General features: G+C 22.5%; 1 protein-coding gene across 3 annotated transcripts in view; it reads left to right on the top strand.

Moving 5' to 3' along the window:
* Positions 1 to 15072, top strand: part of LOC112599104 (sex peptide receptor-like) — a 103232-nt gene that overhangs the window by 33565 nt on the left and 54595 nt on the right. For 2 of the 3 annotated variants that reach the window (XM_025345850.1, XM_025345848.1), the window contains exon 2: positions 4262 to 4323. The gene's annotated coding sequence lies outside the window, so the exon portion shown is untranslated. The remainder of the gene's footprint in view (positions 1 to 4261; positions 4324 to 15072) is intronic. The other variant, XM_025345849.1, reaches the window with a different exon arrangement.

Genomic DNA, 15072 nt, shown 5'->3' with positions numbered 1-15072 from the left:
AAGTTTTCTGACAAAAGGTCGAAATATCATGCATTTTAAACATTTAGTGTTGAAATGTTTTCTTAGAATTTTTGCCAATTTCGGAAATTACACTAAAAATAAATCCAAATCTAATTTTTACTTTTTATGGTGTTTGTATTTAAAGGACATACAAAATTTTAGTTTATTTGTTTTGAACAAAAAAAAAAAATATATATACTGTAATAATTAAAAACAAATTTATTACAAGAAAATATTAATGTAAGTTATTGTATAAGAGGTAAATATAATATAATTTTATTTACATAATATACTAAATACTAATGCATAAAAATATACTTTTTATAAACAATAAACATAATTTATTTAAGCGTTGTCCAATATATTAAATTATGTGATTAAATTCAATCAAATAGTTGATAAATAAATGGGACTTACTTTGCTAATCGTATCTATACATAATACAAGATTTTTATTCTAATAAAGAACTTAAATATTGTTAAGTGTGGAAAAAAAAGAATACCATGAGTTAAATATTATTTTTTTGATTCGTTATCGTAAACATTTTGTTCGTTTGTATTTTCAGTGTCCACAATTTTAAGTGCCAATAATCAATGCATAATTTAAAAGTACTGTTAAAAATATATGTGATACTTTCATGAATAATTGTTTAATACTTACAAATAAAATAACGAGCAATATTGTTTTTTTTTGTTTTTTTTTTTAATATGAACAGCACAGTAGGTAATTTTAATAAATTAAAATTATTTTGATTAAAACAATTATTCATAGATATTATGTTGTATATTAAAATACGATATTTAATGCAGATTATTGAAATTATTTACGAATATATAGTTTTTTTTCCCTCAATAAAGATAATAAATTATTATTATCTATTAAATGCATTAATATTCGTTCATATTTTTATCTTGGTACACTTACTGTACAACATTTAATAATTATTTGATTTTACTAACCAATGAAATACTTTAATTAATTTTGCATGATTTAAATAAAAGAATAATTTTGATATCGTTTCGATTAATTTTTTAAATAAGTAAAAATGCTATGAAGAATTGATTTTTTTCTTCTAGTTAAAATAATCTAATGAAATAAAATTGTCATGTTTAATCTATTATTATTATAATTTTTTTTTCGTATACAATTAGTATTGCTGTAGTTAATTTAATTACTTTTAAATTATAATTATTCACACAGTTTTGAAAATAATTGGTGCTTGTCAAACTCAAGTAAAATCCATAAACTTTTAATTACATTTTTTAAAAATTTTTTAAAATCTTTAAAAATTATTATATAATTATGTTTATAATATATGAAATTTAATCATAAACAACGCACAATGACTAATAGAACCCACATCCAAATTCTTAAAGTTTTATATCTAAATTTTCAGGAATATATTTTAGTTTATTTTTTATTTTTTTAACACATTTTACTAAAATTAATCATTGATCGATAACAAATTATAAAAATAATTCATAATGAATAAATAATAATAAAAAGATAATTGTGAATTGCATTATGTTGTTACGTGTAGTAAGCACACTATAATTATAACTACCACCGAAAAGCGTGAACTTAGGATTATAGGAAATCATAAATTATGAAAAGAAAAGTATAATTTTAAACTATAATACTAGTTATTTCAAATTTAAACATCATTGCTTAAGCACTATACAGTATCTACAAGTTAATATTATAATATTTTTTAAGAAAAATTATTAACATTTAGAAGTTTACTTGGAAATTAATATGAATAATATAATTTAATGAAAATAAAGTATAAATAATACAGTGCCCAATGTAATCAAGTATTTTAATGGGAAAGTACAAGATATTATTTCATATAAAACCATTGAAAATAATACTGTTATAACAATTAACTTGTTTTTTTTTCTAAGATTTATGCCGTACTGCTATAGCAGTAGTAATATAATACGTACATTAACTTTTGAAATTAAAACTATTGCAGTACCTGTTCTAAAATTTATTAAAATGGCTTTCAAACATTTTGACTTCAAAAATTAAAAACTGAATTTACACACCTTTAAAAAATTATTAGTTTTGAGCATAAATTTATTTTGTTCCAAATTTTGTACCAAATTATATATGTAAAATATAAATTATGTGTAACTATATAATATAAATATTAAAAGTTATTTTTTTAAGTGCTTTTAAAACCAAACATTGATGGTAAATCAAGCAATATTTTTAATGTTTTTTTTCAGTATTCATACGACTACTTAAGATTTATGAAAATAATATCTTTCCTTAAGTGCCATCAGTGATCACTTTAGAACTCGACAATGGAGCAATACAAAACTTTTGAAATACTTAACTACTTTAGCTGACAAAAAAATATTTTTCATGTAAAAAAATGCATTATTTTAAAACCGATATATATTATAAGATAAAAAAATTATAATTATATAATGAAAAAATAATTATATCAATGTAACTTTTTTGTTTAGTTTAAAATGTTAATTGAATATTTATTATATAGAAATAAATTACAAAATGTAATAATACTCATAGAAAAATAAACATAATTATAATTAAACTAAAAATAATTTTTAGAGACAGCAAAAAATAAATACAAATTATCTAATAATAAGTTTAATAAATAAACTCAGTAACTCAGTAGTAATACAGTCTTATAAAAGTGAAATAAAATATAATGCCTTTGATTATTGTTTGAATAGAGGTAATACATTTCTTTAGTTATACATATTACTATTTGTAAGCTTTTTTTCCGAACATTTGTATTGTTTTGAATAGTTTAAAGAATTACATTTCAAGCAAACTATTATATTTTCAAAATATTGTAAGGACTTGTCTTTTAGATATAATTTAAATAATATTACTATTTTTAGAGCTAATTAAATTAAAGACTGAGACAAATGTCTCAGTATTTCTTTTAACGTTAATTTTTTATTAATTCATCATTTTATTAAAATTAAAATCAAAGCACTCTATTATATGTATAGTTGATCTTTCATTAATTTACCCCTCAGCTTTAAATGTCTCTCTATTTTTCTTGTTGACATCATTGGAATACACCACGATTATCTGGGACTCGAGCATTAATTATATTTCAAACAAATTGTAGTTTTCCAAAATAAATGTCTTAATCTTATTACTTTTTAGTTAAGCATTTAAATATCTCCTAATTTTGTGTAATATAATTTTCATTTTTTTAAAAACGTAATAATAGATCAATTTAAATAGGTCAAAGAAATTATTCGAAAGTAACCTTTTTTGAAAAAAACAAAATTAATTAATGAGACAGATTATTTTTAAAAATAATAATTTTCATAAAATGTATATTGAGTCTCTATTTATTTTATATTTCTAACATACTCCATTATACCCCATATTACTCTTTAATTAATAATATTTTATTTTTTAATGATATCATCAATAATTATTTAAGTTTCTTTAAAAAATATTTTTTGTTATTCATTAATCTTTCTATTACTCTTCATTTTTCGCTGTATATTTTGATATTAATCCTTAGTTTTTAAATTATCAAATAATTTATTATTTATACATAATACATATTGTAAATTTATATTATGTAATTTGAATTTTATTTAATAATAAGTAAATTAATAAATTTTTTTAATAACTTAATTAACTAAATTAACCCAAATAATTTTAATCGCGCTATAATTTTTATTGATTTTTTTAAGAAAAAATTGTACTACATCTAGCCACCAGTTATTATTTCCTTAAACGAGTTATCATATTATTTTAAACTATTTTAAAACTTCCGTTTTCATAATATTTTATACTTTTAGTTTGATTGTTGTGTATTATTATTTAGAAAGCAAAAAATACAATTTTTTTATCGTACTTTATGATAGAAAGTCAAATATTATATTATTTTTCCAAAAGTAACTTATTTTTTTTTCCGTGCAATAATAAAAATGTATGTATAATATATTGTATATACTAATAATATGATTATGTTTAAAATAACAACGCATAATAACTGTTTTTAAATGTTTTAACCCTAGTTTAAAAAAAATATTCATACATATAAAATATTTTTAAGAATACTGATTAGGATTTGAACAACTTAATAAGATTTTAAGTTTATATATTATTTTTATAATATGTGTAAGTAACATTACACAATGTTGCCTAAAATTAGTTTAAAAAAAAAAAAATAAAAATATTATATACAATATGTACTATAAATATTTTTTTAATATATCCAAATTAATGTTGATGTTATAAATATTTTATGTTGCAGCAGTAAACGCTCTCTGGTCATTAATTTTCAGTGGATAATATATTATTTGTGAACAAGCATTTGTAAGTATACTTGTATTTTTTTTTTTTTTTTTTTTTTTGGCATAGTAGAAAGATTTAAACTTATTTTAAAAACATACAAATACATAATTCATTGAGTCAAAGAGAAGTTTCATATTACTTTGGTATGATAATGGTTACACCATGATTCTTAAATAATTCTTATTCAACTTTACTTGGGAAATGTCAATGGAATTTTATACGATATGACGAAAGTCTATTAATTTATTAATTTATTGATTTAATAATATTCAAACAGAAGTATCCAATGTAAATTCGATTTTTTTATTTTTTAGTGTGTTATCTATAGCTCCATACCTATGAATTTGCTTCGACATTTATACTCACAAAATATATAATATAATAGTAATATATAATTCAATTTTGAAAAATAAACAAATTATAAACTTGAAATATTTGTTGCTTGTCCAAAATTTTAAGTGATTACATAACTTAATGAAAATAAAGTAGATGTGATAAAACTAAAATAAATCGAAGGATAAAACCATAGTGTGTAAGCCGATACCGACGAGTAAATGTTTTAGAAATTGACCGTTGAAGATGAACGAGAACAATAATACACTTTTTCGATATAAGTATGGGCTAACTCAAATAAAATACATTAAGTTTCAGAAAAATCTAATCAAATATTGTTTTATAGATAATATAATTTTATTCAATTATTATTTGATCAAATTTAATGAAATGTGCCAAGGATATTATTTTTGTTATACAAAATGATTTTGGATATTTTTCAAGTTATATAACTTACACACAAAAAATACACAATAAGGTTGGAATTGTAATATTCAAAATATTTTATTCCCAAATTATTTCTAAATTTACATATACATATACAATACACACACACATATTTAATCATGGCTTAATTATTGTACCTGCTATAAAACTTCTTACGAAAATAAAATTGCAGTCTGCAATGGGTAATAAATTACCTCGAAAAAAAAAAAGAATTATATGTAATGATATCATATGATAGTGTTTCATGCGAAAGAGCGACGTTAATAATATGTATGACGACAATTAAACTACATGATTTTGAGATCTACAGTATTCTAGTATTTATATGTAGGTAGGTGAGTTTCGCAGAGTGGATTTTGTATTATTATAGTGTACGTTAGTGAAATTTTTATTTTTCTAGACTCTATAGCCAAATGTTGCGGAAAGGTACTTGGTTATATGTATGTCCGTACTTGTTAAAATTATGAATGGTTTTGTAGTAATATTAAATAAAAACTCATGTTATTTGCCTCGCATTTCAGCCACAAATTTTTCACGGAACAAAACATTTGAAATAAAATATGCCATAAACATTAAACAATAATATATGTAGAGTTTTCATTCCATGATGAACGTGCCTCTCATATTTACTGTTTTAGTGAGATAATATTACATTTTAAACGTTTTTGTTTTGAATAATATGAATTCATTTTAAGAATTCATTCAAAATTATATGACGTTTAAATAATGTTGAAATTTTGGTTTAAGTTTAATAAAAATTTTTTATTAATGCAATATACGATTTATAATTATTACAATTTAATATTATAACATATAAGATAGGAATAATTTAATATTAAATACATTTTATTACCTGATATTTGTGATATTATCCTACTTCTTATGACTTTGCATTTTAAAAGCATTAATTAAAATAGCACACCAGTATAATTTTCTTCTTCATCTTATACAAGTGTATTACAAAAAAAATATCTTCGATATCACGTATTAAAATTACTAAGGTGCTGATTTTTATGTAAATATATGATTGTATTGAATGCAGTTTTTTTAATTGTGATTAGAAATAAGTATGTTTCATCACACCCTGAATTAAAAAAAAACACTTTATTTTTAAATGTTTAAATACATATAACTACATATTTTTAATTTTTATACGTAAGTATCTATACAATTCAAAAAAGTATTGATAATAACAATTGTTATGTTAAAAATATTGATTTTGATATTGAAATTTATATTACAAAAGTTATTGATATGCAAAATAACGACCAAAAAAGTCATTTACCATATATTCTCGCTAATTTTTGGTTTTTGGTCATAGTAATAAAATAATTAGGAATTCCAAATCTAACAAGTCTTTTGATAGCGGAAAGCACGGCAAACAAATTGAAAAATTCTTGGAAAATCCGGAGTTATAATAAAAAATAAATTAAATTACATATTCGTTAAAAATAAAATTTTAATTTGTAAAAGATAAAAATTATTCGAAATATTTTTCTGAATGAAGATGAAATTACATTAATGTATATTGTTGGATTCTCACCATACGATGTATGAAGTATGAATGTGTCCTATTATTCTCGGTCAACGTTGAACGCTTTTATAACCGCTACAAAGTGCAAATTAATTTTAAAACCCAACCGCAATATATTAAAATTAAAAATCTTCCAAATGTTTATCGTATCCAATTGTTTCCATGAAGACAATAATTATAATAAATTTAATTAATACAATTTTAAAAAATATGTATGGAATAAACTAATAAATTAAATTTTTTTCATTGAGTTTTTATATTTTTTAATACATATTTTAGCAAATGTAATATATTCATATTAAATCAACCTATTACTAATAACATAATAGTGACTGAGTTCATGGATGACAAAGTAATAACATCAAATAAAGCTGACCCATTTTTAGCTTTTGTTAACTTGTAAAATCATCTTACTCTAATGGGAAACTTTTATAAAAAATGGAGAGTTGAAGTCAATCAAGCGAAATCAGTTCATACAACTTTCACCCTTAAACGTGCTCAATTCCCCGGTGTAAATCTCTATGATAATTGAATCTCACATTCTCAGACTTATAAATATCTCAGTCTAATACTTAACCGTTGTCTTACTTGGGCCACGCACGTTTCTACATACTCAAAACTCTAATTTCCATTAAAAAATATACCAAACAAAACTTCTAATTTACAAATTACTAATCAAGCCTATATGTACCCACAGCTTTCAACTCTAGGGTAATTTAAAAAAAATAAATAATTTAAATAAAATTCAAACTGAACAAAATAATAGTCTATGTAAAGTCACTAATGCCCTAATTTACATTTCTAATTTAACTTCAATTCAGATCTAAAAATCAAAATCATTCAACGAGAAGCCATTATTTACTTCAAAATATACTATGCTAGATCTATTTAACTACTTATATCCAACTTATCCATGCTCACAATTCCTGTAAATCTCTTAAAACATTTAAAAAGAAAATTGTACTAATACCTCCTAAACTTTAACTTAAAAAAAAAAATAATAATAATAATAATAATAATAATTAAAAAACAAATATTAAATATAACAAATAAACTAATAGTATCAGCATTTGGTGGTTTTTATCTTTAAATTTTCATATATTATACCATAAGTACATATTCTAATTGTACCCTAAAACAAAAATTGTATATACCTTGTAAAAATAAAAAATATTTTAGCAAAAATAAGAAGACAAATATTTACTTATTTTGAATTTTTTATTATACAAAAATCCATGCCTAAAAATTAAATTGTTAAAATTAAAGAGTGTAATCGATAATAATTTAACAATAATTTATTGTTATGTCTGTTGCGTCTCGTTTACAACGTCAATTCATACATCAACGCAGGAATGAAATAATTGATGTATTATGTGTAGAGAAAATCTTTATTTATTTTAATTTAGTTATAAAAATACAATATTGTAAATATAAGATATTGGGTGGGTGGTGTTACGACCAGACTCTAAAATGCTGATAAACGAGATCGGGAGTGGTGTTGCGACCGGCCTCTAAACGTCACGAATATCTCTAACCATCTGCAGAATTCTTACCCAGGTATTCTTTATAAATGGCCAGTTTACAAAGAGAAGTGACTGTGGTAATGATGATTTACGATGACACGGTGGCTCTCACATTTTAATTATTATTCTTTTTGACTCTTACACTCTTAGAGTTTCGACTTTTGTAAGAAGTGAGCGATGTATGATCATATCTAAATTATCTTAATTAAATAACAAAATGATATTTTAAATAAAAAAAAAAAACAATAATATAACTAAAAACTAAAAATAAAAATACAATAAAAAAATAACAAACATTTTCTGAATAAAATACAGATTGTATAATTTTTTATAGTTCCTAGTAGATAATTACAATAAGTAAAATACGGAAAAAAGTTTTTACTATGTTCTACAGGTATAAAATACAGAGGATAAATGTTTATTAATCTGTAACTTTAAATAAAAACATAAAAATTACATAAAATACCTACGATTTTAAAATTAGCAAAAGCAAACATATTATTTCAATTGTTATGCAAACCATAACATTCAGATGAAAGTATTAATTTTAAATAAGATGACAAACTATATTTTCAGCCTCAACAATTTTAAACATTCAAAAGATTAATACAATACTAGAATACAGGATTTGATAGAATTTCTAAATTCTCACCGACAAATAATAATTATAAAAGTATTTATTTGTCATATTTTTAAAACAAATATTTTATTTTAATTTAATGTATTAGGTACGATAATTAATACATTTTTCCTAAGTAGACAATTTATTAATTAATCATGATGTATTTACTATTTTTTTAAATTTTTTTTTTTAAATACGCTTAAAAAGCTTATTTTGGCGTTAAATATATTTTTACCTTATTACTTTTAATTCTTGTGGATTAATAGTGTTTAATACCATTTGCTATCTATTTAATATAAATTTTGTTAAATTAAGCTAAAATTGTATAATAATAATAACGTAAAATACTAAAATTTTTACCTGAAAAATATTTATAACACAATTTGTGAAGGATAACGATAAAGGTATATTTTAAAAATAACTTCTTAAATATTAAAATAAATTAAATTAAACATAACGCAGTTTCAAATATTTTGATAAAAACTAATTAAAAATATATTATACAGTGTTTATCTCGTATACATTACAAATTGCGTTAAAATGGTGTGTCGAATCACTAAAGTGTTCAACATGGTGAAATGGTCTAAATTAAAATCCCAGAGTCCTAGTTTCTTAAAATACATTAGCTAAACATACATTTTTAGCAATTAATTTTATTAGTGTACATTTATAATGTGTAATAAGTTATAACTAACAAATAATAGTATATATCTCAAAGAGTAAATAACGTAATCTGTGCCACGATTTTTGAGTGATCTAAAAGTTACTATTATTTTATAATATTGTAGAGCGTTGCGCTAATTCCCCAAAATCATATTGTACATTTATAATTTATTTTTTATGGCCGTGAAACGTCATTAATATATTGACATACCACTAATACAAGTATATTCAATAAAATAATAGTATTTTGGTATTCACACATTCATAAAACAGAGACACTGGATTTATAAAAAAATCTTCTAGTGCTGAAAAAAATAGGTTATTATTTAAAAATAAAATTTTTCTTTCACAACTTTGTGCTATGTACAAAATTACACACATATAATATACAAATTCAAATTATTAAATTATTATATACACTACACATTTTTAATTTTTAAAATACGATCTGTACTTTACTGATATATATTTTTCAACTAAAGCAAAATAGAATATATTTAGTTTAATGCCATTAATTTTGTATCTAAAAATTCATAAAATTAGAACATAATATATTTTTATCATTATATCTTATTATATGTGTATTTAATTAAAGTATTTACCCAATAATTATAAAATACCTTTAAATAATGTACAGTTAATTTTCATTGTGTGTATAGAAAATATTTATGGTTTAATAGCTACTTAAAAAAAAAAAAAAAAAAATTCAGAGTTACTTGATCAACGAATAAGTTTTGTCTGAATTATTTTACAAATAATTTCAAACCTGTATAATATATCCTTAAAATATTACTTTTTCTGTAAATTTATTATACTTGAATCGCATTCCTTAGAAATAAAGAATGTCACTGATATATAGAAGTCACTGTATAAACATAAACATCTTAAGTGTTAGCAATCAACATGACGTATTTTCTAATAAAAAATACCATAGGTAAAATAGTCCCCGCTATTATAGAGACTACAAGAGAAGAAAATATATGGCAACTTGGAAAGTAAGAACATTATTATAATGTGAGAAGTTGGAAAATCTGAAAATGGAGATGAACAAGATGAAAATTGATGTTCTTGGAATATCAGAAATAATGATGGCCCAACTCAGGAGACTAATGAAGCAGAATTATTGAAAATGACAGAATAATATATACATATATCTTGACGCAGAAGGTGCAGGAATCATAGAGAAAACATCCCAAAAAATAAGGAAAAAGATTATATACAAAACGATGCCAGAATCATCCTAGTTGAATCTTAGACGAAACTAAGAGATACAATAATAGTTTAAGTGTATATTCCAATAAAAATATTAGTGATGAAAAAATAGAAAAATTTAAAAAAATATAAAATTATTGAAAATATTAGAAGGAAGGATAATCTCACATTTACGAGTGACTGGAATACTGTGGTGAGAGAAATGAAAGTACAAAACTTAACTAGTAATCATGATTTGGGAAAGCGAAAAATAAAATAGAAAATTATCTGATAGAATTCCGCTTAAAATAATACAACTTAATGATTATAAACATGTGTTTTAATCACTTTTGAAGAAAAATAAACACCAGGCTACATAAACAGATACCAAATAAATTATAGCATACCTAAATAATAAATTTAAAGGTGATTCACATAATTTACCTAGGGGCTGATATAAATATCGGCCATAACTTTGTTATGATGAAATACCATCTTAAATTTGGAAGAATACCAGAGAATAAAGGAATGGTGCAATGTTAAATTAAAAATCTAAAAAATAAAGAAACAATGAAAGACTTCAAGAAATGCATGAATTACATGATTATCGAAGAATCCTAAGATATCGATAAAATGTAGGAGAAGTTGGAAGATATGATCTTAAATACCAAAACAATAGATCTAAGAAAGAAAAATATTACACCAAGAATGGAATTGATTACAGCTAAAATAATTAATATTATAAAAGAAAGAAAAGAATAAAAAATCTCAACTATACAAAGAACAATAAGTATAAAGTTACCAAATAATCTAATAATTTAATAATTTATAAATCAAAGAAGCTAAATAAAAGTATCTGGAAGGAATTTGTAGTGCGGTTGATACTCTTTTGAAAACATGTATTAGGGAAAAAGCATACCAAAGTTCTTAAGTCAGTATGAACTTAGATTAGGGAGAATAGAAAATAGCAGTAGAAAAATGCTATTTAATTTAAAAAATAACTAAAAATAGAAAGAATATTTAAAAATTTTTTATGAAGAAAATACTTAATGTATGTGTTATAAGCAAAGAACAGAAAACGAAGGAGAATGAACAAGAAAAAGATCCTGTTCTGAGAGAAGAAATGAATAGAGCCCTGAGGAATGTGAAGAATAAAAAAGGTGTAGGAGTTAATAGAACATAAACAAAACTTTAGAAAGTTTTGGAAGAAAAAATTAAAAATAAATTATCTCAAATTATCAGGGATATAAAAAATAACGGTGAATTGTCAGATGATTATGTAAAAATCTTATCCTTATTCCTAAGAAAGCAATAGTGAAAAAATGTGAAAAATGTCTTATCATTCATTTTTCATTGCATGCTTCTAAATTATTATTTTATATTCCAACGTATCAAAGCTAGAAAAATACGGGAGCAATAGAAGCAATTCTAATGTTAAGTAACTTATAAAATTATTAAAAATGATAAGGAAGCTTTCGTGGCTTTTGTGGACATCAAAAAGTCATTAGGTTGAGATAAAATATGCATATAGGAAACTATTGAATAACGTATATAAAAATTAATTGAAGTGCGTTTCACAACAAACGTCCTTCGATACTAACGCGCAAGGTGACGATTTTTTGTTATGGGTACACAAAGTGCGAAACCGCTGCTAATCATATTAAAAAAAATAAAAAAATATGCTCTTTATTTCCCAAACCCAACTATAATCCCTGGTTTGAGTAGAAATTTCCACCAGACACGTTAGTTCCGAGGGACATTAGTTGTGAAACACATTAAAGTAGTTAAAAATATCTAAAATAACGTAGAGGAAGCAAAAATAAACAAAGAAGTTAGTTGAGGATGAACATCATCTTTAATTATATTTAATGCATATATTGTTAAAAGTAGTAATAGATGAGATTAAAGAAGATAATAATTGATACATAAAGATTAACGGTCTGAAAATAAGTATATTATTACGTTTTGCAGATGGTATTGTAATAATTGCTTAAAATTAAAAAGATCTAAAAAAAAAAAAATGAAATATTAAACAGCGAGGTTTAAAATGAAAATAAAAATGTAAAAAACAAAAGTTTTTATATGTACTGAAAATAAGAGCAAAATAAATATAAATATAACTAAAGAGAAAGCAAATAGAGAAAGTCGATAAATTTAAGTACCTATAGAAACTGAAATCAGCAGTAGCGGAAAGAATAATATAGGGATATTAAAACATATTTATTAAGTCAAAATAATTTTAACATCAAAAACTGTTTTTACTTCAAAGTATATCAGCTTTTATATCAAAAAAAAAAGTTATTACTGACAGATATATGGAATCCTATATAAATGTGAAATCTAGACAATATCAGTGTAATAATAAAGAAGACTAGAAACATTTGAAATTTTGAGGTATGAGAGAAAATTTAAAATAATTTGAATGCACAAAAATAACAAATAAAGAAATACTTGAAAAAATTCTTGAAAAATTACCAGAAATAAAGCTATTGTTAAAAAATATAGTAAGGAGATGGAAATGAGTGAATAGACTATTTACTACGTTATCAAGGACTGTTAAAATAAATTATAGAAGGAAACGTGGAAAGGAAAAAATCATAGAGGAAAACCAAGTATGGAATTAATTCAAAAATTAATAAAGAACTACGCATGCAACTCATACATATAAATGCAAAAGAAGCAGAAGATGGCTGTAAACCAATATACGAATTGAAATCAGAGAGAGAGAGAGAGTGAGAGAGAAAGAGAAAGAGAAATAATATTTAATCGAATATCTAATCAGTGAAATAACCAATTCTCTTGATTTCTTATTTTTTAATTGTCATCCTATAATCGAATTTTATTTTGTTGAAAACAGATAACCGATTATTGATCTGTAAAAAAAATATTATATTTTATCATGGCGTGATCTGGTATTCATAATTTTTCAAGAGTTTTACATAACACCTACTTTAAGTGAAGCTATTGTAAAATACGTATTATTTATTTATTTACCTTTCAAAATATTAACAAGATAAACATTCTTTTGAAATTGAAAATGGTGATGTATCTATTCTTTAAAGTACAATCTTAAGTTTAAAATATTATTTCTATTATATAATATTATTATTACCCGAAATTTCCTGTTATTTAATAACTGCTCTAAAAAACTAGCATAAATCATTGTAAAATAAATACATCACCATAACTTCTTATAATCTAAAACGCGCTTTGTGTATAATTGGCTATAGTTTTATACTTATTTTAAATATCATTGTGTATCAATCATTTAATTAATACTTAATGTTAATATAAATTCAAGAGACAGAATTTGTCTTTTCGACGGAATCTACACAAAGCTAAAGCTAAAATAAGTTATCAGTTCTAAAACGTTAAATGACTTTGAAACTTTTTACCCTCTGGTGCACATTAGTATTTGAATGTTTTGATTGTCTGTACCCATATATATATATATATCTGTGTGTGTGTGTGTATAATCTTGCACAGGAATTAATTTTTAAACTTTTCGTGGTAATTAAAAACAAGTTAAACAATTAATCAATGAATTAGATTATAAATCGTTTTACAGTAGTATCTATTTATTTTACTTACTCAACGCTGATAAATTATAATAAACAAATAGCTATTAATGAATAATAGATTATTATATATTAGATACTTAAGTATATTATAATTTATAATGTATAATAGTTCAACGTTTAGGTATTATAATTTTCTTTATCGGTATAAATTGATTAATCAATCGACGAATCTCAGAAAATAATTAAAAGTTAAATAACATACTAATTTTTGAATTTAAAATATGATCTAATATTTAATATTGTTGTAAGACAATTAATATTTACGATTTTTATTTTTTGCTTCATATTTTATCAGTTTTTGTAAAAAAAAATCAAAAAAAATATCACTGATAAATGTGTTCTTTTTACGTATCAAGTGTGACAGATTAGATATAATATTATTTTATATTTTTGTCAAAGTAATAATGGAAACTACAACAATACAGGAAACATAATATATATGCCTGCCTGTTCATTATACGCTGAACGTACATACCCTACGGGAGATTTACGACGTGTAGTTTGGTGATTCGTTAATGGACTTCCCATAACCCCTATACTTATAATAAGGAACTCTAGTTTTTGATTCTTCATGTTCAAAAAATATATAATAATGTTATAAGATGCAGTGATTATTATTTAAAAAAAAAATTTAATTAGTCTTTTAGTTTTGATAATACCCACTCATTATGATAATACAAATGTATAAATATTATAAATAATTTATAATTAATAATAATTAAAGTGTAATAATATCCGATATGAAAATATACGATCTGTGGAGTACGAAATTATGGATAATAAAAGAAAAATCTACCAACGTACTGTAAATTTGATTTTTTCACAAAGGTATAATACGAAAATTACCATACATTTGTGAAATTTGAATTTAAATTT

The sequence above is a fragment of the Melanaphis sacchari genome, unplaced genomic scaffold (genome assembly GCF_002803265.2).
Source record: "Melanaphis sacchari strain LSU unplaced genomic scaffold, SCAv2.0 Contig4_pilon_pilon, whole genome shotgun sequence".
NCBI lineage: Eukaryota > Metazoa > Arthropoda > Insecta > Hemiptera > Aphididae > Melanaphis > Melanaphis sacchari.
This window is presented reverse-complemented; position numbering and strand designations above follow the sequence as displayed.